We start from the raw sequence: 26,530 nt of genomic DNA, 5'->3' as shown, positions 1-26,530 counted from the left end.
CTTGGGAGGAGTGAAGGGCAAGTGATATGGCATCTGATGTGGATCTGTTGGTCTGATAGGCAAATTGGAGTGGGTCAGGAATTGTGGGAAGGCTGGAGTTGATTAATGCCATGACCAGCCTTTCAAAGCACTTTATGTCCACCAAAGTTAGGGCCACTGGGCGGTTGTCATTGACACATGCAGCATGACTGTTCTTAGGCACAGGGATGATGTTGGCCCTCTTGAAACAGGCAGGGACAGTGGCCTACTCCAGGGAGAGGTTGTAGATGTCCGAGAAGACCTCAGTCAGTTGCTCTGAGTGCACGGCCTGGTACTTCGTCTGGTCCCATCGTTTTCCTTGGATTCACACAATGGAAAACTGATCTGACCTCTGATGCAATGACTGTTGGGAGAGGGTCATCAGGACTTGTTGGAATAGGTGTTTCCTCTCCACCGAAATTCTGCCGAAAGCGAGTACAGAAGGTGTTGAGACAATCTGGGAGGGATGTGTCACCATCTGCTATCTTGCACTGTGATGTCATTCAGTCCTTGCCATAGTTGTCGGGTGTCTGTCTGGGTCTCTAGTTGGGATCAGTATTGGTCCTTGGCTGTCTTAATGGCTCTGTGGAGGTCATAATTGGATTCCTTATATTTGAGTGGGTCTCCTGATGTGAAGGCCTCACACCCGGTTTTTAGCAGGTTCTGTATATCCTGAGTTATCCAGGGTTTCCTGTTGGGGAACACTGAGATTTAAAAACTATGTTGGGGGGCAGGCAGTCAAGACCATCCAGGGGATTGTGTTAAGAACCAGACCAAACCCCCTCAACATATTCAGAAGATCGTCTAGATACTAACTTTTTCTTATTGTAAAACTCAGCATGAGATGCTGCATTCCAGATGCAGTTTTATCGGTCCATCTACCGGATTTAAAGCAGAACACACATTATTCATCCACTGTAATTAAAATACAACAAAATATCAACTCTACTGGAAAATATAATAGGATAATTAAAGCAATAACTATTACTAATTAACTGTTCCAATGGAGTGATATCTCATAAATGCACCCATGGCAAAATGTAAATTTAGAGAACAGACTGTCTCACATCCAACTCCAATAACAGGAAGAGAACCCCCAGCTTTTGGCTGGAACTGAGAGAGGGATAAAGAGGTTCCACGTCTTCACACCGAAACAGCAACTATTGAAACGTATATAACAAATCCTGGGTCTGTGGGAGCCTGACCCCACAGTGTCATTCAGGCTGTGTCTATTATTCCAACTTATAAAACCCCCAAGGCCTCACAAGCTGTTTACTCTCACGGCTCAGCTGGACTGCTCAGTCCCTCTGCCTTCAAATCTCTCTTCAATAAAAACCAGGGTAAAATCCATCACTTAGTGCCACAGTGTCATCACAACTGGGAGAACAGAATTCTATTTGTACATTTTTTTGCAATTTGGAATGTACCTAATAAATCAGCTAAATTCAGTCCTTTTGAATTAATATTCGGACATGAGGTGGGAGGACCATTTCAATTAATTCAGGAAATATTGAAGAGTCAAGAGTTCAAAGACGAAATATTTGGACAACGTGATAAATATTAGGGAGAAATTAAATAGAGTGGGCGAGTTGGCTGGACAGCGTGTAAAGCACACTCACTTTCGGAGCGCCGCTCCTTCATCAGGTACTGGATGATCTTGTCATTTTCAGACACATGTGGAAGGATCATTTGGAGTATCTCTCAGAATTATTCAATCAACTTCAGAAGGTGTGCTTGGTGTTAAACCTGGTGAACAGTGAGATCACAAAAACCCAAGTCATGTTCTTCAGGCAGATCATTGGACAGATGGCCCCATAAACTGTGAAAGGAAAGGGTAATGGGGAGCTTTCCATACAATCGACAAAAAGAGGGCTGAGGAGTAGCAGATGGAGTTTAATTCAGAGAAATGTGAGGTACTGCATTTTGGGAAAGCAAATCTTAGCAGGACTTATACCTGAATGGTAAGGTCCTAGGGAGTGTTGCTGAACAAAGAGACCTTGGAGTGCAGGTTCATAGCTTCTTGAAAGTAGAGTTGCAGGTAGATAGGAAAGTAAAGAAAGCGTTTGGTATGCTTTCCTTTATTGGTCAGAGTCCAGGAGTTGGGAGGTCATGTTGCGGCTGTACAGGACAGTGGTTAGGCCAGTTTAGCAACATTGCATGCAATTCTGGTCTCCTTCCTTTCAGAAAGATGTTGTGAAACTTGAATGGCTTCAGGAAATATTTATAAGCATGTTGCCAGGGTTGGATGATTTGAGCTATAGGGAGAGGCTGAATAGGCTGGGGTGATAATCCTGGAGCGTCAGAGGCTGAGGGGTGTCCTGAGGGGTTGATAAAATCATGAGGGGCATGGATAGGATAAAACAAAATATTTTCCCTGGAGTAGAGGAGTCCAGAACTAGAGGGCATAGGTTGTGGATGAGAGGGGAAAGACATAAAAGAGACCTCAAGGGCAACATTTTCACATGGAGTGTGTTACGTGCATGGAATGAGCTGGTGGAGAAAGTGTGGAGGCTGGTACAATTGCATTTAAAAGGTATCTGGAAGGTTAAATGAATCGGAAGGATTTGGAGGGATATGGGCTGGGTGCTGGCAAGTGGGACTGGATGACTTGAGATAACTGGTCGGCATGGATGTGTTGGACCTAACTGTCTGTTTCTGTGCTGTACATCTCCATGACTCTATAACTGTTTTTTTTGAAAGGATTGAGATAGATTTTTCTTGAGAATGTGCATCCACAAATTGAACAGTGGATCCGAGATCCACCAGGCCAGAATAGGCGGCATGGTGGGACAGTGGTTAGCACTGTTGACTCACAGCACCAGAGACCCGGGTTCAATTCCCACTATCTGTGTGGAGTTTGTACATCCTCCCTGTGTCTGCGAGGGTTTCCTCCGGGTGCTCTGGTTTCCTCCCACAATCCAAAAATGTGCAGGTTAGGTGAATTGGCCATGCTAAATTGCCCGTAGTGTTAGGTGAAGGGGTAATGTAGGAGTATGGGTCTGGGTGGTATATGCTTCGGCAGGTCGGTGCGGACTTGTTGGGCCGGAGGGCCTGTTTCCACACTGTAAGTAATCTAATCTGTCTCATCTTCAACTACTTGTTCCCAATGACAGAGGTCTGTGTTGCTTTGTGTCAGTCACTTGTAAACAGACATTTTAATTTTACTGTTCACTCTGAAATTACCCAGAAAAGACCATCTTCAGGATTGGATCCTCAGACACTGGAACCACATGAGCTGAACATTGTCACCGTGATTCATAGTCAGAGCATCGATAGCTGGTAGCTCAGCTTTTAGATGGACTTTAGTGTCAGGATCTTGTTTAACCACCTGGTCTCCATTGGCAGTGTCAGGTAGCTCAGGGGAAAGTGATTCCAGACCATAATGTGGTCTGTATACATGATCCACATTTCACAGACAGAGAGCAGGACCCTGTCAGTAGATGGATTGCACAGAGTGAGAGAGAAAAGGCAGGTAACGAAAGGGAGACGGACAGATATAGATCAGCGTTAGGTATGTCAGTGTGCACTCATACACAGTTCACTCAGGAGTGTATAGAGATGTACACACACAGGGATAGATACAAAGTCAGAGACATCTGTGTGTACCCACACACAACACACTGATGGACAGAGACATACACAACCTGATATAGATACAGTGTTAGATAAAGATATCCAGTGATGGTTCATTATCTGGATGGCGTTGGTCCTTCATTGTGCAATGATTGAGATGTTAGGAAGGTAAAATTCCAGTCTATCACAGAGTGGTTCCAGACCTCATTAACCTCGAGCTCTTCAAGAGCACTGACACGGCTGTTTGAAGGGATTGACATCATGAACCATTGACCTTTCAGACACGTAAGGTAAGATGGATCCTCCCCACAGCTCCTCCAGTTCCACCTGAGAGATTAAATATGACCATCCTCTTTCCTGGTTGGAATCTCCAGGACCTAGTTGGTCAAGTGGTTAGTTGAGGAAAACCACATGAGAAGCTAATGAGAACAGGTTCTTGTTTTAAACAGGACTGAGTTTACTTCATGGTAACAGCTCGGTCCAGGATACACTGGTGTGGGGGGTGGGGGGTGGGGGGAACATTGTTTTAAAGACGATGAGGGAGATATCCATGTAGGGTCTCACCCCTTCAACATCCACATCTGATCCCTTCACCCAAGTCCATGTGACATCATCATATTGGGCAGTGCTTCATGTACTCCTCAGCATTAACCCTTTCAGAGCCTAACCCCACCCACCAATAATATGTGAGACCCAGAATGGGGCATTTCATGGAAAGGGATTTCACGTTCCAATGTTTTTTTGAGAGATTGTGGGAGTCAGTGTTCCACAGAAACTCTTCCAAGGATACAGAAGGAAACCACATACAAAACGAATCAGGACTGAGAGTCCCATAGATGCTGAAAGAGGCAAGGACTTTGTCTGCAGCCCTCCCACCACAGTACAGGAAGAGATTGATGGCCTTATAAAACCCCTTGAGTGAGCTGTCTGATTAACGTGATGTGTATATTGTAAAATATAACCGACAATTATAAATGTAGTGAGGCAGCTCAGAGAGCCGCAGACTGCACTGAAAGGATGTGTCATGTAAATTGGATCCAATATGGAATTTTTCACAATTTTTAGAAAGCAAATATACATTTGGGAAAATAATCTTTTCCTGTATATATCATTAAACTGACTATAAACCCTGACAATTGGAGTTGGTCATCAATAAATAATTGTCCGTTGATGACTGAGTTCATTTTTCATGATTCCCCAAGAAAGGTTGAATTCATTCACTCAGCAGCTTGTGGGTCCTCGTATCAGCAGTTGTTGAGGGTCAGTTCAATGTGACCTGGAAGAGTTAAGGCCATTCATGGGTCACAGGTCAGTATCAGTCACTGCTAACCCTGGGCTGGCTGGGAATCCCATGGACCCTGGTGTTCTTCCTGGTACTGAGTCTAATTCAGGGCACAGTCACAGGGGAGACACTCCGACCCTGGGGGAGGGAGGGGAGTGCAGAGAGAGAAACGAAGAGTGTGGTGTGGGGGCTTCATGAAGTGGATTAATGACAGAGAGTGGTGTGGGACGTTTAGTTCCAGAGGATCCAGTATGGGAGTTGATGGTGAGAGTCTGGTACAGAGAATCCAGCATGGAGATTCAGCTGGTTCCCTGCAGTCATGGGAGAACCCATCTCCCCAGTGAACCTCATGGAACATTCCATGTGCTGGAGGCAGACCCACAATGTCATTAGGGAGGGAGGGAATTCCAAGATTTGGAGCCAGTGACAGTGAAGGAATGGATGGTAAGGATGGTGAGTGGCTTTGAGGGAACTTGCAGATGATGGTGATCCACGGTGAAGCTACAGAACAGGCCGAGGTGTGCAGTAAATAACAGGAGCAGCAGAGACAGAGCTCAGTGATTCCACAACCAACAGATCAGATCTGCTGTCCTACCACATCCAGTCATGGTCATTCAACAACTCAATGTAGGAGGAGGAGGTTCCACTTGGGTTGCTGGATTCCTGCTCCAGGGACAATCCCGATGTACCGTCTCCTCCCCCAGTTGGAAGGACTGAGCCATATGTTTACTGTGAGAGGGGGATCCCAGGGTCCTAGTGCTGTCCTGATGTTCCTGAGCTGGTGGGGGAGAGGAGGCCTCTTCTCAGCCCCAGCCTTCCTGGCTCAGAGCCTGAACCTCAGCCTGGCTGTGCTGGAGCTTCCCCGTCACTGGGACCGGGTCATCGCTTTGCATTTGTTCCATTTTTCTGCTTCTGCAGCTTCACATCAAACAATGGATCAAATTTCTCACCAAATAGGGTGCAGTCTCCAAAGATTGTTGTATTACTGGTTTTTCCTGTTTGTAAACAGAAGCTGTTTCCCCTCAGAGTGTTTAATTCCCAGTCTCTGATTGGAATAGAGACAGTGTATTCCCAGAATGTTGCTGATCTTTTCCTTTCCCTCCCTGTGTTTTCCCTGAGTCCCTCCCGATGAGTACAGAATTCAGCTTTCCATTCTCTCTCTGGGAACTGGGAGATTAAAGACCATTCATGAATCATAGAATCCCTACAGTGTGGAAACAGGCCATTCAGCCCATTGAGTCGATACCGACCCCCTCAAGAGTATCCCACCCAGACCCTCCCCTCTATTCAATCCCGTAACCCTGCATGTTCCATAGCTAATCCACATGCACATCCCTGGACACTGTGGGCAACTGAACATGACCAATCTACCCAAGGTGCACCTGTTCGACTGTGGCAGGAAACTGGAGCACCCGGAGGAACCCCATGCAGATTCAGGGAAACTCCACACAGACAGTCACCCAAGGCTGGAATCAAACTCAGGTCCCTAGTGCTATGAGGCAGGAATGCTAAGCACTGAGGCATGGTGTCACCCTGGGTCATGGGTCACAGGTCAGTATCAGTCACTGCTAACCCTGGGCTGGCTGGTAATCCCATGGACCCTGGTGTTCTTCCTGGTACTGAGTCTAATTCAGGACACAGTCACAGGGGAGACACTCCGACCCTGGGGGAGGGGGGAGTGTGGAAGTGGGGAGTGCAGAGAGAGAAACACCCAGGCTCACCCCCAGGGTCAAGGTTCTGGGTCAGGTGGCAAAGAGAATTGGGCTATTCTACCAGGAAAGGAAGCACCTGCTGGGATTTATAAAACATTAAACAGTCTGGAAACGGGAAATCTGAGATTGGTTGGGGAGGGGGGGATTGATGGTGAGAGTCAGGTACAGAGAACCCAGTGTGTGTGTGGGGAGAGGTTGGGGGGGGGTTGATGGTGAAAGGCAGGTGCAGACAGCCCAGTGTGGGCGGGGGGTGGGGGGTGGATACAGCCTGTTCACTGCACCCTGCTCCTACCAATAACCATCTTGTGAGAAGACATTTCCCCATTAAACCTCATGGCACACCCCCATCCCACTCCCCTCCTGAGGGATGTGAACAGGTCGAGCAGATGAAGACTGTTGTTGTGGTTCTGTTTGCCGAGCTGGGAGTTTGTGTTGCAAACATTTCGTCCCCTTTCTAGGTGACATCCTCAGTGCTTGGGTGCCTCCTGTGAAGCGCTTCTGTCATGTTTCCTTCGGCATTTATAGTGGCTTGTCTCTGCCGCTTCCGGTTGTCACAGGAGGCTCCCACGCACTGAGGATGTCTCCTAGAAAGGGGACGAAACGTTTGCGACACATACTCCCAGCTCGGCGAACAGAACCACAACAATGAGCACCCGAGCTACAAATCTTCTCCCAAACTATGAAGACTGTGTGTCCATGAGGTCCTGTGGGTCATCAACACCAGCAGAACTGCCATCCAATTCAAACTGTCACCTCATGGCTCAACCCAACCCCCAGTCTCTCATTACCAACAAGCCAGGGGACCAATCCCAGTTCAATGAGGAATGTGGGAGGGATCACAGGAGCAGGAGCAGGCAGAGATGAAAAATGATGTCTTTTTTATTCAGTGGAGAGACGTGGAAATCACTGGCTGCTGGAATTTATTTCCCATCCCTAACTGTCCTTGAGAAGGTGGGGGTGAGGTACCTTCCTGAACATCAGCAGTTCATGTGGTGGTGGGAGACCCACAATGTCATTAGGGAGGGAATTCCAGGATTTTGACCCAGTGACAGTGAAGGAAGTGCAATATATTTCCAAGTCAGGATGGTGAGTGGCTTGGAGGGGAACTTGTAAGCGATTGTGTTGGTCAGTGAAGTGACAGATCAGGACTGATCGTGCAGTAAACAGCAGAGGGAGCAGAGTCAGAACTTAGTGATTCCACAGTTGATAGATAAGATCGAAGCTCTGCTGTCCTGTCACATCCAGGTGTGAAAATTGAACAACTCCCTGGAGGAGAAAGAGGCTTCTCATTCTGGAATGATACTTTGGTCACTGGGTTCCTGCTCCAGAGACAATAACCATGTATCACCCCTCCCCCAGTTTTTGTATTGATTCAGTTTTTGTAGGATGTGGGTGTCTCTGACTGGCCAGCATTTATTACCCGTCCCTAGTTGCCCTTGAGAAGGTGGTGGTGATCTGCCTTCCTGAACTGCTGCAGTCTACCTCCTGTGGTTTGACCCACAATGCCATGAGGGAGGGAAATCCAGGCTTTTGACCAGCGACAGTGAAGGAATGGTGATATATTTCCGAGTCAGGATGGTGAGTGGCTTGGAGGGGAACATGAAGGTGGTGGTGTTCCCATATATCTGCTGACCTTGACCTTCCAGATGGAGGTGGTTGTGGGTTTGGAAGGCACTGTTTAAGGATCTTTGATGAATTTCTGTAGATAGCAAACACTGTTGTAACTGAGTGTCAGTGATGGAGGGACTGGATGTTGGTGGATGCAGTGCCAATCAGTTGGGTTGCTAGGTCCTGGATGGTGTCAAGCTTCTTCAGTGTTGAGATGGCTGTACACATCCAGGCAAGCAGGGAGTATTCCATCACATTCCTGACCTGTGTCTTGTTGTTTGTGGACAGGCATTGGGAAATCAGGAGACGAGTTACTCACTGCAGTATCCCCAGCCTCTGACCTGCTCTTGTAGACACTGCATTTATGTGGTGAGTCCAACTGAGTTTCTGATCAATGATAACTCACTGACATACTGACATACACCTCCAGCAGGTCCTGGCCAATCAAGTCCCACAGAGCGGGATAGAGCTCGACCGGTAAGCCATCGCTTCCAGGAGTTTTATTCTTTTCGAAGGACTCGAGGGCCTTGGTCAGCTCGTCCAGAGATAGCGGCTGGTCCAGCCTCTCGTGTGTTCTGTCGTCTAAGACCTCCATCATAGAGGACAGGAACGACTGGGAGGCTGCGCTGTCAGTCGGCTTCGGGTCATACTGACTGGCATAGAAGGATTTACTGATCCTCATGACGTCAGCCTGAGATGACATTATCGAGCCGTCTTCTTCCTTCAGGCTGCTGAGCACAGAGCTCTCTTTGTGCACTTTCTGGAAGAAGAATCGTGAGCACGTCTCGTCCTGCTCCACCGAGCGGACCCTGGACTGGAAGATTATCTTGGAGGCCTCCGAGGCAAAGAGCGAGGCTTGCTGGCCCTTCACCTCCTTGAGGTCCTCCATGACATCGACCCACATTGTCTGCAGCAGGAGCAGGTTCTGCATACTTTCCTGGAGCTGGGACAGTTTTCCCCGCCTCTCTCTCGCCTCCTGAACACCTTTGAGGATGAAGAACCTCTTGATGTTCCCTTTAACTGTTTCCCACCAGTCCACTGGGGACTCAAAGAGGGGCTTCACGGTTCTCCAACCTGCGTAGTCCCTCTTGAGCTCCTCAATGTTTCCCGGGGTCAACAGCTTAGTGTTCAGCTTCCACGTTCCCTTACCCGCCCGCTGCTCGTCCTGTAGGTGACAGTCAGCCAGCAGGAGGCAGTGGTCAGAGAAGAACACCGGCTTGACATCGGTGGATCTGACCGAGAGCGTTCGGGACACAAACAGGTAATCTATCCTTGAGCGGATAGACCCGTCTGCCCGTGACCAGGTGTATCTACGCTGCGCTCCGTCTGCAGGGGAGCTGAAGACATCGTGCAGCTTGGCATCTTTTACCGTGTCCATCAGGGCTCTGGACGTGGCGTCCAGTTTACTGTCCCCCCCCGCCGGATCGTCCATCTGCATCAATGATACAGTTGAAGTCTCTGGCCAGAATGACCGGCCTGGACGTAGCCAGCAACAGTGGAAGCTGCTGCAGGACGGCCAACCGTTCCCTCTTACCCACTGGGGCGTACACATTGATCAGTCTCAGGGGAGCATTCCTGTACATAACGTCAGCGACGAGGAGGCGCCCGCACACCACCTCCTTAACCTCGGAGATGGTGAAGTTGCTTCCTTGCAACAGGATGGAGCTGAAAATGTGTTACTGGAAAAGCGCAGCAGGTCAGGCAGCATCCAAGGAGCAGGAGATTCGACGTTTCGGGCATCAGCCCTTCTTCAGGAATGAGGCTTATACCCAAAACGTCGATTCTCCTGTTCCTTGGATGCTGCCTGACCTGCTGTGCTTTTCCAGCAACACATTTTCAGCTCTGATCTCCAGCATCTGCAGATCTTACTTTCTCCTCGCAACAGGATACCCAGGCCAGAGACGCGGCTGTCGTGTCCCCCCGACCAAACTGACTGCCCATGGGCCCACAAGCTCGACCATCTCCTGTAGCTGCTGACGTGCGGTATCGGCTTTAACGCTGGCCAGGAAGGCCATCGTTGAAACCCATCGCGTAGCCGATTTGATGCTACGCACATTGATGCTGGCAATTTTAAACCCCATTTTAACAGTTTACGAGGTTAACAGTGTCCATTTGCTGCTGGTCTTGACCCTCTGGGGTAGCTGTGTGTATCCCCGTGGTGACGGCAAACTGCTGGACCATCCCAGGGCTGAGGTAGCTGTCCGGCTCCACGCTGAAGCCATTTCCCCGCTCTGGTGTCTTTGTGTCTAGCCCAGGGTCCGCACCGTCCAGTTCTCCATCTGACAGCAGGGCTGTCACAGGATCGCTGCTCCCAGTTACCTCTCCTTTTACCTGGAGCTGGTGGTGAAGAATCAGTGGACAGAGCTGAATATAATCTGTCGAATAAATTGTTGAAAGAGGCACTTTGAGCAATACTGGAAGAGATAGGCAGTGGATTAGATTACTTACAGTGTGGAAACAGGCCCTTTGGCCCAAGTCCACACCGGCCCGCCGAAGCACAACCCACCCATGCCCCTACATTTATCCCTTACCCAACACCACGGGCAATTTAGCATGGCCAATTCACCTGACCCGCACATCTTTGGACTGTGGGAGGAAACCGGAGCACCCGGAGGAAACCCACACAGACACGGGGAGAATGTGCAAACTCCACACAGTCAGTCGCCTGAGTCGGGAACTGAACCCAGGTCTCAGGCGCTGTGAGGCAGCAGTGCTAACCACTAATAGAGGGAAATGGAGCAAATGCGGGCGCAGATTTGGTTATTTGAAGGGCTTGGTCCTCTTATGAAAAGCTTTGAACACCGCGGTTTATTGCAGGATGAAGTAAGACGTGCGGCATTATCTGCCGATTTGGGTGAAACTGAATTGAACGTCGGTGCGCGGGAGATAGGAAGCCGTATGAAGCACAAGTGAGCGCCATCTACTGAAAGATCTGCTTTTTGCTGGTAAATCAGGGGATAGCGCGAACGCAGTCCCCCACTACCACAAACTTTGCAGTCGAGTATCCCACATGTGGGGACATCGCAGGCGTCAGCACACCCAAAGTGCAATGGGATAGCCTCGTCCTGGGAGAACCACCATTTTTTTTATTTCAAAAATATACTTTATTTGTATAATATTCATAAAATAATTTGATACACTGTACATTAGGTAATGCCATGCATATTTCCACATTTACATACACAGCTCAGAATTATCATTATTACATACAGATCTGTGCATTTCTCACTCATATATTGAGCTGAGGCATCAGCAGAGCCCAAATGACTGCATGGGCCCCCTGCTTTTCTTTCGACAGGCAGATGTTACACGGTGGTCTTTCCCCACCGCGCCTTGGCGGCAGCTGCCCCGAGCTTCAGCGCGTCCCTCAACACGTAGTCCCGGACCTTGGAATATGCCAGTCTGCAACACTCAGTCGGAGTCAACTCCTTCAACTGGAAGATCAACAGGTTTTGGACCACACAGAGAGCGTCCTTCACCGAGTTGATGATCCTCCAGACACAGTTGATGTTCGTCTCGGTGTGCGTCCCGGGAACAGGCCGTAGAGCACGGAGTCCCGCGTCACAGCGCTGTTCGGGACGAACCTCGACAAATACCACTGCATTCCTCTCCAGACTTCTTCTGCATAGGCACATTCCAGAAGGAGGTGTGTGACAGTCTCGTCCCCCCCGCAGCCGCTTCGAGGGCAGCGTGCGGTGCGGCTGAGAGTCCGGGCGTGCATAAAGGATCTCACAGGCAGAGCCCTTCTCACCACCAGCCAAGCCATGTCTTGGTGCTTGTTGGCAAGTTCTGTCGATGAGGCATTCGGCCAAATTGCTTTGACAGTCTGCTCAGGGAACCACTCAACAGGCTCCGCCCTTTCCTTTTCCCGAAGGGTCTTGAGGATGCTACGTGCTGACCACTTCCTGATGGACTTGTGGTCAAAGATGTTTTTCTTCAAAAATTTCTCCACAAAGGACAGGTGATACGGAACGGTCCAACTACTCGGAGCATTCCGCGGCAGCGAGGCCAGGCCCATCCTTCGCAACACTGGGGACAGGTAGACCATCAGTACGCAGTGATACTTGGTGTTTGCGTACCGGGGATCCACGCACAGCTTGATGCAGCCACACACAAAGGTGCCCATAAGGGGGAGGGTGGTATTGGGTGTATTTTTTCCCCCGTTGCCCAGATCTTTGTACAGCGAGTCCCTTCGGACCCGGTCCATCTTTGAACTCCATATAACCTGGAAGATGGCCCGGGTGACTGCAGCGGCACAGGTTCTGGGAATAGGCCAGACCTGTGCCACGTACAACAGCAATGACAGTGCCTCACACCTGTTGACCAGGATTTTTTCCCGTGATGGAGAGCGACCGTAGCTTCCATCTGCCCAGTTTCTGCCTCACTTTGCTGATACGCTCCTCCCAAGACTTGGCGCACGCCCCAGCACCCCTGAACCAAATACCCAGCACCTTCAGGTGGTCGGTCCTGACGGTGATGGGGATCGAGGATTGGTCGGCCCAGTTCCCGAAGAGCTTGGCATCTCTCTTGCCTCGGTTTACCTTGGCCCCCGAGGCCCGTTCGAACTGGTCACAAATGCACATGAGTCTGCGCACGGTCAGCGGATCCGAGCAGAAAACGGCGACGTCATCCATGTACAGGGAGGCCTTAACCTGCAGGCCCCCACTGCCAGGAATAGTCACCCCTCTCAGGCTCGGATCCTTCCTGATGGACTCGGCAAATGGCTCTATGCAGCACACAAACAAGGCAGGAGAGAGAGGGCAGCCCTGCCTGACTCCAGATCTGACTGGGAAGCTATCTGATTCCCACCCATTGATTGAGACTGCACTGACGATGTTGGTGTAGAGCAGTCTGATCCAATTGCAGATTCCCTCCCCAAAGCCCATTTTGGAAAGAACATCTCTCATATACATGTGTGATATACGTAGCGTCCTTGAGATCCTGTGGGAAAAGGACAGGGTAGATATTGTCATCTAATCATAGAAGTTTACAGTACTGTGACAGGCTGTTCGGCCCAAATTGTCTCTGCTGCACAGTGTTCACAATTAAATTTAATCTCATTTGCCTCCATATCTGTCCCATCCATGCACCTGTCCAGATATTTCCTAACTGACAATATTGTACTTGACTCCACCACTACCTCTGGCATCCTGTTCCAGACACTCACGACCCTGTATTTGAAAAAAATTGCCCCCGAACCCTTTTATATCGATGCCCACTGTACAGAATGTCAATAGTGTGGCAACAGGTATTTGACCCAACAAGTCCACATTGACCCTCCAAAGAGCATCCCACCCAGATCCATCCCCCTCCCCTTTCCTTGTAACCCTACATTTCCCATGGCTCATACACCTACAGATTAGTCTGAGATTCCACTGCCATGGGGAAAAGCTGTTGGATATCTCGCTTATTGATGCCTGTCATGATTTTATACATTTTTACATTTCAAAAATACATTCATTCATCAAAGAAACTTTATTTATATACTTTTCTTATAGGTATCTGAATGGGTTTATGAATAGGAAGAGTTTAGAGGGATATGGGCTGTGTGCTGGCAGGTGGGACGAGATGGGGTTGGGATAGCTGGTCGGCATGGACAAGTTGGACCAAAGTGTCTGTTACCGTGCTGTACATCTCTTTGCTTCTTTGACTGTATTTGATGCACCAGGAACGTCCAATAACTGAATGGACCCCATTTTACCTTCAGCAGGGAGACCTTTGACAATGGTCTTTCCCAATTATATCTTGCTGGCAGCTGCCTTCAAGCTTTACTGCGTCTCTCAGCACGTAGTCCTGGACATTGAAATGTGCTTCCAACACTTAGGAAAGGACAACTCCTTGTTCTGAAAGGACAACAATTTTTAGGTAGATCAAAGAGCACCTTTCACTGAATTGATGGCTGTCTAAGTTCAGTCTGTGTTTGTCTCAGTGTGCGTTCCAGGGAACAGACGGTAGAACATAGAGTCCTGCATCACAGAACTATGCAGAACAAGACCTTTAGGAGATCACCCCCTCAGTCTTATACACCCCAGACATCCCAACCTCTCCTTGTACTGCTCAAACCTTCCAGTCCAGGTAGCATCCCAGTCAATCATCTCTGCACACTTTCTGGTTTAACAATATCCTTCCTCTAGTAGGGTAACCAGACTGCCTACAATTGACTGTGTAATTCCTGTCCTGGTTTGACCTACAAAATGCAACACCTTGCATTTACCTATGTTAAACTCCACCTGCCATTCCTCAGGCCACTAGCCCATTTGATCAAGATTCCATTGTACTCCCAGTTAACCTTATTTGCTGTCCATGATACTACTAATCCTGGGGTCATCTGCAAACCTACAAACCATACCTCTTATTCAATTCATTTAAATAAATGATGGGTAACATTAGATGCAGCACCAATTCCTGTAGTACGCCATTGGCCGTAGGATTCTAGTTTCAGAAATAACCCTCTTCCACCACGCTCTGTTTTCTACCTTCAAGCCACTTTTGTATCCAGTTGGCTGGCTCTCCCTTGATCCTGTGAGATCTAACCTTACTGAATAACCCACTATGTGGTACCTGGTCAAAGGCCTTGCCAAAATCCATGAAGACAACAATTACCACACTGCCCTCATCCACTTTCTTGGCACACCTTGGAAAAACTTAATCAAATTCATGAGAACAATTTGCCATGCACAAAGCCACACTGACTATTCCAAATGAGTCCTTGCCTCTCCAAATGCCTCTGGGTCCCAACTCTCAGAATCCTCTCTCACAACTTACCAACCACAGCTGTGATGATCACCAGTCTATCGTTCCCAAGGCATTCCCCTGCAGCCTTTCTTAAATAATTTCACAACATTAGCCATCCCCTGCAGCACTTCACCCTGGCTGGCAATGGGACAAATATCTCTGCTAGAGGCCACACAATTTTCTCCCTGGCCTCCTATAAAGTCCTGGGATATACTTCATCAGGTCCCAGGGATTTAGCAACAAATTTCTCTCCATCCAAGTTCTTAACATTCTGGCAGTCCCCAGTCAGTGTTTGGAAAGTTTAAAATTTAGCCCTTGCTTTCCTTGTGTCCTGCTGTGCCAGTGCTTGGGCTGTTTAGTACTAGAATTACCAACACTGCCATTAATGTTTAACTTGCTATCATTAACACTGTACTGTCCTCAAGCTACTCTTTTCTCTTCCAAATGCTATGAATACCACCCCCACCTCTCCCAAACCCCACCCTGTATATTAGGATTTTTAAAAATTTCGCAATGAACAAAAATGAAGGTGCTTCGCCCAGGATGCGACCATCCCATTGCATTCTGGGTGTGCTAGCGCCTGTAATGTTCCCAAACGTGGTATCGTCAATTGCAAACTTTACGGTAGTGGGGAACTTGTGTCCACCCTCTCCCCTGATTTATAAACTAAAAACCGATATAATTGTAGCTATCCAGCAGATGCTGCAAAGGATCGAGCACTCTGTGGTCCCTGAGGTTCTGCTCCTCCCTGAACATGGCCCACTAAATCTGTACTGAACACCTTTTGCCTCTCAGGAGTCTGTATCCCTCTATTCCCTCCCCGTTCATTGATCAGTCAAGGTGCCTCTTAAACATTGCTCTTTTATCTGCCTCTATCACCTCCTCTGACAGTGCATTACAGGCACTTACCACCTTCTGTGTCAAAACCCCTGCCTCTCATATCGCCTTTAAACATCCCCCCTTTCAACACCAACTATGTCCCCTAGAAATTGGCATTCCTACCCTGGGGAAAAGACTCCGACTATCTGTTCATCCCATGCTCCTCAGAATCCTGTAAAACCGCCATGAACTGTGTGACAGATGGAAAAGAGTCAGTAGACCATACAGTGGGCCTTAGGATAATTTGCAGGGCCCTGGGTTATGTACCAGAGGCAGCGGGTTTGGGAGTGGTCTCGGAAGGTCACATGACACTGGCAGTAGCACACTAGACACACATTATCGGCCCGGTCTGATAGCTTGTTTACTTGGTCTCAAAGCCAACCCCCTGTTGGGAACCATTTACAGATTCATAGAGTTGTACAGCACAGAAACAAACCCTTTGGCCCAACTTCTCCATGCCAAACAGATATTCGAAACCAATCTAGTCCCATTTGTCAGCACTTGGCCCATATCCCTCTAAACCCTTCCTATTCATATATCCATCCAGATGCCTTTACAATGTTATAATTGTACCAGCTTCCACCACTTCCATTGGCAGCTCATTCCATACACGCACCACCCTCTGGGTGAAAAAGTTTCCCTTATGCTCCTTTCGTATATTCACCCTCTCACCCTAAACCTATGCCTCTAGTTCTGGACTCCCCCACCCCAGGGCTGTTCACCCTATCCCTGCCCCTCCTGATTTATAAACCTCTACAAATTGACCCCTCAGCCTCTGATGCTCCAGGGAAAACAGACCCAGCTTATTCAACCTCTCCCTACAGCTCAAAACCGCCAACCCTGGCGACATCTTTGTAAATCTTTTTCTGAACCCTTTAAAGTTTCACAAAATCCTTCCGATAGGAGAGAGACCAGAATTGCACACTGTATTCCAAAAGTGGCCTGACCAATGTCCTGTACACCTGCAACATGGCCTCCCAACTCCTATTCTTAATGTTCTGACCAATAAATGAAAGCATACAAAGTGCCTTTTTCACAATCCTATCTACTTTTGACTCTACTTTTACAGAGCTATGAACCTGCACTCCAAGGTCTCTTTGTTCAACAACACTCCCTAGGACCTGACCATTAAGTGTATAAGTCTTGCCCTGGTTTGCCTTTCCAAAATGCAGCACCTCACATTTACCTAAATTAAACTCCATCTGTACTCCTCAGCCAATTGGCCCATCTGATCAAGATCCCGTTGTACTCAGAGGTAACCCTCTGTCATCTGAAAACTTACTAACTTTACCTCTTATGCTCACATCCAAATCATTTATATAAATAGTGAAGAGCAGCAGACCCAGCACTGATCCTTGTGGAACTTCACTGGTCACAGGCCTCCAGTCTGAAAAGCAGCCCTCCACTACCACCCTCTGTCTTCAACTTTTGAGCCAGTTCTGTATCCAAATGGCTCGTTCTCCCTGTATTCCATGTGATCTAAGCATGCTAACCAGTGTTCCATGAGGAACCTTGTCGAACGCCTTACTAAGTCCATATGGATCACATCCTCTGCTCTGACCTCATGAATCCTCTTTGTTCCATCTTCAAAATCTCAATAAAGTTAATTTATCTGGCCCTGGATTTGCACTGGGCTCTTTGAACCTCAATTATCAATCTTGAATGGTGGACGAAGAGGGGATGTGGGAAGGACACTTGTGTATCTCTGCCCTGACTTTACTGGCACAGCCCCACCACCTCTGCAGTTTATGGAGAACAGGTACATTAAGACCAAGAAGGGGCCCCCGTTCCTGAGAAGCCTGTCCATTGAATTAGGTGAAATGTCCCCAAAACATGGCTAAGGTTGACTATCTACTGCCTTCTGGGAAATTATGGATGGGTAATAAATGCTGGTCCACCTAGTGACATCCTCATCCTGTGAGCTACTGAAAATTAATTTTTTACTTCAAAAATATACTTTATTCATTGTTGTGGTTCTGTTCGCCGAGCTGGGAATTTGTGTTGCAGACATTTCGTCCCCTGTCTAGGTGACATCCTCAGTGCTTGGGAGCCTCCTGTGAAGCGCTTCTGTGATCCTTCCTCCGGCATTTGTAGTGGTTTGAATCTGCCGCTTCCGCTGCAGTGGTCGGTATATTGCGACCAGGTCGATGTGCTTATTGATTGAATCTGTGGGTGAGTGCCATGCCTCTCGGAATTCCCTGGCTGTTCTCTGTTTGGCTTGTCCTATAATAGTAGTGTGGTCCCAGTCAAATTCATGTTGCTTGTCATCTGCGTGTGTGGCTACTAAGGATAGCTGGTCGTGTCGTTTCGTGGTTAGTTGGTGTTCATAGATGCGGGTTGTTAGCTGTCTTCCTGTTTGTCCTGTGTAGTGTTTTGTGCAGTCCTTGCATGGGATTTTGTACACTACATTGGTTTTGCTCATGTACATAGGACACTACACAGGACAAACAGGAAGACGGCTAACACAAGACTGGGACCACACTACTATTATAGGACAAGCCAAACAGAGAACAGCCAGGGAATTCCTAGAGGCATGGCACTCACCCACAGATTCAATCAATAAGCACATCGACGGGCAGCTGGAACTGACAACGGGAAGTGGCAGATTCAAACCACTACAAATGCCGGAGGAAACATCACAGAAGCGCTTCACAGGAGGCTCCCAAGCACTGAGGATGTCACCCAGACAGGGGACGAAACGTCTGCAACACAAATTCCCAGCTCGGTGAACAGAACCACAACAACGAGCACCTGAGCTACAAATCTTCTCCCAAACTTTGAATACTTTATTCATAACATATTTTGATGATCTATACAATGGGTCATGACATGAATTCATAAACATTCCATTGCTTGGCATACAGAGACAGAGTAATCATCCAAAGATACAAGTCTGTACGATTACTATCCACGTATTTAGCAGGGGGCCAGCGAAGTCCCGTTACTGCGTCGGACCCCTTGCTAAGTCTTTCCCCACCGTGCCTTGGCGGCAGCTGCCCCAAGCTTCAGCTCATCCCTCAACACGTAGTCCTGGACCTTGGAATGTGCCAGTCTGCAACACTCAGTCAGGATCAACAGGTTTCGGACCGCCCAGAGAGTGTCCTTCACCGAGTTGATGATCCCCCAGGCACAGTTGATGTTCGTCTCGGTGTCTGTTCCGGGAACAGACCATAGGGCACAGAGTCCCGCGTCACAGCGCTGCTCGGGACGAACCTCGACAAACACCACTGCATTGCTCTCAGACTTATTCTGCGTAGGCACATTCCAGAAGGAGGTGTGTGACAGTCTCGTCCCCCCTGCAGCCGCTTCGAGGGCAGCGTGCGGTGCGGCTGAGAGTCCGGGCATGCATAAACGATCTCACAGGTAGAGCCCTTCTCACCACCAGCCAAGCCATGTCTTGGTGCTTGTTGGAAAGTTCTGGTGATGAGGCATTCTGCCAAATTGCTTTGACAGTCTGCTCAGGGAACCGCTCGATAGGATCCGGCCTCTCCTTTTCCCGAAAGGTCTCAAGGACACTACGTGCTGACCACTTCTTGATGGACTTGTGGTCAAAGTTGTTTTTCTTCATAAACTTCTCCACGAAGGACAGGTGGTACGGAACGGTCCAATTACTCGGAGCGTTCCGCGGCAACGAGGCCAGGCCCATCCTTCGCAACACCGGGGACAGGTAGAACCTCAGTACGTAGTGACACTTGGTGTTTGCGTACCGGGGATCCACGCACAGCTGAATGCAGCCACACACAAAGGTAGCCATCAGGGTGAGGGTGGCATTGGGTGTATTTTTTCCCCCGTTGCCCAGATCTTTATACATCGAGTCTCTTCGGACCCAGTTAATCTTTGATCTCCATATAAACTGGAAGATGGCCTGAGTGACTGCAGCGGCACAGGTTCTGGGACTAGGCCAGACCTGTGCCACGTATAATAGCAATAACAGTGCCTCACACCTGATGACCAGGTTTTTTTCCCGCGATGGAGAGCGACCGTAGCTTCCATCTGCCCACTTTCTGCCTCACTTTGCTGATACGCTCCTCCCAAGACTTGGCGCACGCCCCAGCCCCCCCGAACCAAATACCCAGCACCTTCAGGTGGTCGGTCCTGACGGTGAAGGGGATCGAGGATTGGTCGGCCCAGTTCCCGAACAGCATGGCCTCGCTCTTGCCTCGGTTTACCTTGGCCCCCGAGGCCCGTTCGAACTGGTCACAAATGCACGTGAGTCTGCGCACGGACAGCGGATCCGAGCAGAAAATGGTGACACCATCCATGTACAGGGAGGCCTTAACCTGCTGGCCCCCGCTGCCAGGAATAGTCACCCCTCTCAGGCTCGCATCCTTCCTGATGGACTCGGCAAATGGCTCTATGCAGCACATAAACAAGGCAGGAGAGAGAGGGCAGCCCTGCCTGACTCCAGATCTGACTGGGAAGCTATCTGATTCCCTCCCATTGATTGAGACTGCACTGACAATGTTGGTGTAGAGCAGTCTGATCCAAATGCAGGTTCCCTCCCCAAAGCCTATTTTGGAGAGAACATCTCTCATATACCTGTGTAATATCCTGTCAAAGGCTTTTTCCTGGTCCAGGCTGATCAGGCAGGCGTCCAACCCTCTGTCCTGCACGTAGGCGATCGTATCCCTGAGGAGTGTGAGACTCTCAGCGATCTTCCTGCCCGGCACAGCACAGGTTTGGTCAGGGTGAATCACCAACCCCAGAGCAGACCTGACCCGGTTGGTGATTACCTTTGACAGAATTTTGTAATCTGCATGCAATAGTGAGATTGGTCTCCAATTTCTGAGTTCCTCCCTCTCCCCCTTCCGCTTGTGAATGAGGTAAGCAACTGAAAATACATTTCTGAGTCAGGATGGCGAGAGGCTTAAAGGGGAGCTTGCAGGTAGGTGGAGGTGTTCCCATGTATCTGCTACCCTCCTCCTTCCAGATAGGAGTGATTGTGTGTTTGGAAGGTGCTGTCTGAGGACCTTTGGTGAATTTCTGCAGTGCATCTTGTACATGGTACATTCTGCTGTGATTGAGGATCAGTGATGCAGGGAGGGAATATTTGTGATTGTTGTTGAGTGTGAATCCTGAATGCTTTCGGCATATTATTACAATGACTACAGAGCAGATCAGAGGTTAGGAATCCTGCAGTGGGTATTGAATCACAGAATCCCTCCAAGGCAGAGGTCATTCGGCCCATTGATTCATCGCCAACTCGCTGAAGAGCATCCCACCTAGACCCAAGACCTCATCCTATCCCAAAAACCCCGCATTAACCATGGCTAACCCACCCAGCCTGCACATCCTTGGGCACTACAATTTAGATGAGGTTAGATTCCCCACAGTGTGGAAACAGGCCCTTCAGCCCAACAAGTCCACACCGACCCTCCGTAGAGTAACCCACCCAGACCCATCTCTCTCTGACTAATGCACCTAACACTATGGGCAATTTAGCACGGCCAATTCACCTCACCTGCACAACTTACGACTCATAAGGCGGTACGATGGCTCAGCAGTTAGCACTGCTGCCTCACAGCAACAGGGTCCCAGGTTCAATTCCAGCCTGGGTGACTGCCTGTGGAGTTTGCACATTCTCCCTGTATCTGCGTGGGTTTCCTCCGGGTGCTCCTGTTCCGTTTTCCAGCAGCACACTCTCTACATTTATTAGATTAGATTACTTACAGTGTGGAAACAGGCCCTTCGGCCCAACAAGTCCACACCGACCCGCCGAAGCGCAACCCACCCACATCCCTACACCTACCCCTCACCTAACACTACGAGCAATTTAGCATGGCCAATTCACCTGACCCGCACATCTTTGGAATGTGGGAGGAAACCGGAGCACCCGGAGGAAACCCACGCAGACACGGGGAGAACGTGCAAACTCCACACAGTCTGTCGCCTGAGTCAGGAATTGAACCCGGGTCTCAGGCGCTGTGAGGCAGCAGTGCTAACCACTGTGCCACCGTGCCGCCCACAGCCAGTCCAAAGCCCACAGCCAGTTCCCTCATACAGTCCAAAGATGTACAGGTTAAGTGAATTGACCATGCTAAATTGCCCATACTTCTAGGTGCATGAGGGAGATGGGCCTGGATAGGCCGAAGGGCCTGTTTCCACCCTGGAGGGAATCTAATCTAATCATATCATATAATCTCCAGGGTGGAAACAGGCCTTCTGTTACAACAATCAACACCGACCCTCCGAACAGTAACCCACCCAGACCCATTCCCCTACCCTATTACTCTACATTTGCCCCTGACTAATGCACCTAACCTGCACATTCCTGAATACTATGGATTGTGGGAAACCCATACAGACACAAGGAGAATGTGCAAACTTCACACAGACAGTCCCCCGAGGCTGAAATTGAACCCAGGCCCCTGGTGCTGTGAGGCAGCAGTGCTAACCACTGAGCCACTGTGCTGCCCTGACTGTGGGAGGAAATTGGAGCACCCAGAGGAAACCCACGCAGACATGGCAAAATGTGCAAACTCCACACAGTCGACTGAACCTGGAGTCAAATCTGGGTTCCTGGAGCAGTGTGACGGCAGTGCTAACCACTGAGCCACTTTATCTTCCCCAAGTCACCTCCTGACTCCCGTCTCCCATCTACAAATCCGGAGTGTAATAGAATACTCTCCACTTGCCTGGATTCCAGCTTCAACACTCTCCAAGTCTAACACCAGCTATAACAAAACATCCCACTCAATCAGCATCCTATGTAAGCATTCACTCCCTCCATATTGTACACATTGTTGCTAGTCACAAGATGCAACATAGCAACTTGCCAGTACTCCTTTGACAGTGCCTTCCAAACCCATGCCCTCTACCATCTAGAAGGACAAGGGCAGCAGATGCATGAGAACACCGAGTCCTGCAGGTTCCCCTCAAGTTAGTTCACCATCCTGACTTGGAACTGTATCGCTCTGCCTTCAGTGTTGCTGGGTCAACATCCTGAAACTCCCTTCTCTCAAATGACTGTAGCAGCTCAGGGAAATGGCTTAGCACCAACTTCTCCAAAGTAAAAGTAGTATGCTCAAAACCCTCAAAGGAGTTTTCACTCCAGAGGTAAGGCCCCAAACCCACAACCGATTATGGTGAGATACTCCCTATCACAGAAACAGCCAACCGTGTGTGTAGAGCCACTGAGTAGAAACATCATTGTTCTTTTGGTAAGGCACTTCGCTCAGTGTATAGAGAGAGCAGAACCAGGATTATTAGTGGGTAAAATTAATTTTTTTATATATATATATATATATATCAATGGTGCAAGAAATCGGTTTCCCTGCCCAGATGTCTTCAAATTATGAGAGTTTAATACAAAGTATTTTGCTGTATTTAATATGAATCCTCTGAAAACACTAACCAGAGGCATTTAACTAACATTTGTTTCTCTTGTATTACTGTTTATTAAACATTTAATTACCAAGCTATGAATAAAATCTCAGAATAAGTAAAAAAAAAATAGAAACATCATTGTTGTGACTGCTGCAATGCAGAGATAGGGACCGATGCGATCTTATCCAGGGGAACATAAAACACTTCGGCCTAATAAGCCAGGCAGATCCTTCCCTTCACAGATCCACATTGACTGTTCGATCACTTCACAATCACTGTGATTGCAGCAATTCTTTTGTTATCTGGTTTCTGCACCTCCCTGGTTATTAATGGCGGAGTGATACTTCCAACCTTTTAACCCGAGGCATGATTCCACAATCTCTTAGTGACATTTTCCTAAGCTTTCAATCAGATAATATAAACACGAAGTAGATGGTACTGGTCATGGGCTTAGAAGGTTACATGAGGTACCTTCTGCAGTGCATCTTGGAGATAGTACTGTATACACTAACGGTACTGAGCATCATTGGTAGAGGAACTGAATTTTGTGGATCTCGTGGGCTCCTTTAGATTATATAGTATAGAAACAGACCCTTCAGCCCAACAAGTCCACACTGACCCTCCAAAGGAGAGCAACCCACCCAGACCCATTCCCCCATCTAACATTTATGCCAACTAATGCAGCTAACAGTATGGGCAATTTAGCATGGCCAAGTCACTTGACCTGCACATCGTTAAAGTGTGGGAGGAAACAGACACAGGGAGAATGTGAAAATTCCACACAGACTGTCCCCCAAGGTAGGAATTGAACCCGGGTCCCCAGCGCTATGCTAACCACTGAGCCACTGTGCCACCCAGCTTTGTCAAGCTTCTTCAATGGTGATGTGGAGGTGCCAGTGTCGGACTGGAGTGGATACGACACAAGGTCATAGTTCAACAAGTGTATTTGAAATCACAAGCTTTCACAGCACTGCTTCACTGCCTGACAAAGATGCAGTGCTCAGAAAGCTTGTGATTTCAAATAAACCTGGTTGACTTGGAGTCAAGTTAGCTAAAGGGTAGTACAAAGAGATCTGGGTGTTCTTGTACACCAGTCAATGAAAGCAAGCATGCAGGTACAGCAGGTAGTGAAGAAAGCTAATAGCATGCTGGCCTTCATAACAAGAGGGATTGAGTATAGATGCAAAGAGGTTCTTCTACAGCTGTACAGGGCCCTGGTGAGACGGCACCTGGAATATTGTGTGCAGTTCTGGTCTCCAAATTTGAGGAAAGGCATTCTGGTTATTGAGGGAGTGCAGTGTAGGTTCACTGGTTAATTCCTGGAATGGTGGGACTATCTTATGTTGAAAGATTGGAGCGACTGGGCTTGTATATCCTTGAGTTGAGAAGACTGAGAGGGGATCTGATTGAGACATATAAGATTATTAAAGGATTGGACACTCTGGAGGGAGGAAACATGTTTCCGCTGATGGGTGAGTCCCGAACCAGAGGACACAGCTTAAAAATAAGGGATAGGCCATTTAGAACAGAGATGAGGGAAACTTCTTCACCCAGAGAGTGGTGGCTGTGTGGAATGGTCTGCCCCAGAGGGCAGTGGAGGCCCAGTCTCTGGATTTATTTAAGAAAGAGTTGGATAGAGCTCTCAAGGATAGTGGAATCAAGGGTTATGGAGATAAGGCAGGAACAGGATACTGATTGAGGATGATCAGCCATGATCATAATGAATGGTGGTGCAGGCTCGAAGGGCAGAATGGCCTACTCCTGCACCTATTGTCAATTGACTACAACCTGGTGTCGTGTGACTTCTGACCTTCATCAGTGTTGTTGGAGCTGCACTCATCCAGGCAAGTGGGGGAGAATCCCATTGGATTTACGCCTTGCAGAAGGTCATGGCAGAAGATGTTTTCATTTTCCAACAAATTCACTGCTCATCCATTGCATGGCAGCCTATGGGATCGTACTGTTCACGTGCTTATAGTGCCGAAAGAGGCTCTTAGACCTCATGAATCCACACTAATCATCAAATTACAGAGCGCAGAAAGAGGCCATTTAACCCATCGAGTGTACCCTCACCCTCCCAAACGCATCCCATCCAGACCCCCACCCTATCCCTGTAACCCCAACTTTACCATAGTTAATCCACCTAGCTTGCGTATCATTGGACACTGTGGGGCAATTTAGCACAAACTAACCTGCGTTGGACTTTGGGCTGTGGGAGGAAACTGGAGTGTCCTGCAGAAACCCACACAGATGCAAACTCCACAAAGACAGTCACCCAACGGAGGGTGAGGGACCCTGGGTCTGTGAGGCCATGTTGTCCACCATTATATTCTAAAACCAACACAGAGAATACTGGAGAAACTCAGCAGTTCTGTCAGCAACTGTGGAGAAGAATAGAGTTGTGAAAATTGTGACTATCTGTGAATACTGGGTGGCATGGACAAGTTGGGCTGAAGGACCTGTTTCCATGCTATAAACCACTGTGACTGAATGAGTTCATGCTTTGAATCTGGTAAGACTCAGAACTGATTTTCATCCATCTATTCTATTCTGGAGCACTTAGCCCACAGCCTTCTATGTTATGACATTACAAGTGCTTATCTAAATCATTCATAAAGATCTTGAGGGTTCTTGCTTCCTCTACACTTTCAGGCATAAAGTTTCAGATACCCACAACTCTGATTGAATATTTATTTCCTCAAATCACCTCAAATTGGGGTGGCACAGTAGCTCAGTGGTTAGCACTGCTGCCTCACAGCACCAGCGTCCCAGGTTCAATTCTAGTCTTGGGTGACTGTCTGTGTGGAGTTTGCACATTCTCCCTGTGTCTGGGTGGATTTCTTCCCACAGTCCAAAGATGTGTAGCTCAGGTGAATTGGCCATGGTAAATTGCTCATAGTGTTAGGTGCATTAGTCAGAGGGAAATAGCTCTGTGTGGGTTACTCTTCGGAGGGTCGGTGTGGACTGGTTGGGCCAAAGGGCCTATTCCCACACTGCAGGGAATCTAATCTAATCTGAAAAACAAACCTCTAAAGCTCCTGCTCCTTATCTTAAAAGCTGATGATTCATTCCTCCATTAAGGGGAAACATTTCTCCCCATCATACCCTGTCAAAACATGATCCATCTCAATTGCATTCCCCCCTCAAATTTCTCTGCTCGAGGGAAAGCTACCCCAGACTCTCCAGTCTTTCTTAATAGCTGAAACTATCCAGGCAAGGCAACCTTCAGGTGAACATCCTTTGCACCCTCTCTCATGGCACGGGTGACTCAGTAGTTAGCACTGCTGCCTCATAGTGCTCGGGACCTGGGTTTGATTCCAGCCTCGAACGACTGTCTGTGTGGGTTTCCTCCAGGTGCTCCAGTTTCCTCCCACAGTCTAAAGATGTGCAAGCCAGG

The 26,530-nt window shown here is 48.5% G+C and overlaps 1 protein-coding gene and 1 pseudogene across 2 annotated transcripts in view; both read right to left on the bottom strand.

Moving 5' to 3' along the window:
- The window catches only part of LOC132832900 (class I histocompatibility antigen, F10 alpha chain-like), a 195,129-nt gene that overhangs the window by 15,177 nt on the left and 153,422 nt on the right, over positions 1 to 26,530 (bottom strand). The gene's annotated exons all lie outside the window — the stretch shown is intronic.
- On the bottom strand, positions 11,145 to 11,282 carry LOC132833014 (U1 spliceosomal RNA; annotated as a pseudogene).

The sequence above is a fragment of the Hemiscyllium ocellatum genome, chromosome 35 (assembly GCF_020745735.1).
Source record: "Hemiscyllium ocellatum isolate sHemOce1 chromosome 35, sHemOce1.pat.X.cur, whole genome shotgun sequence".
NCBI lineage: Eukaryota > Metazoa > Chordata > Chondrichthyes > Orectolobiformes > Hemiscylliidae > Hemiscyllium > Hemiscyllium ocellatum.
Note: the sequence above shows the minus strand (reverse complement) of the source record. Positions and strands in the feature narration are given on the sequence as shown.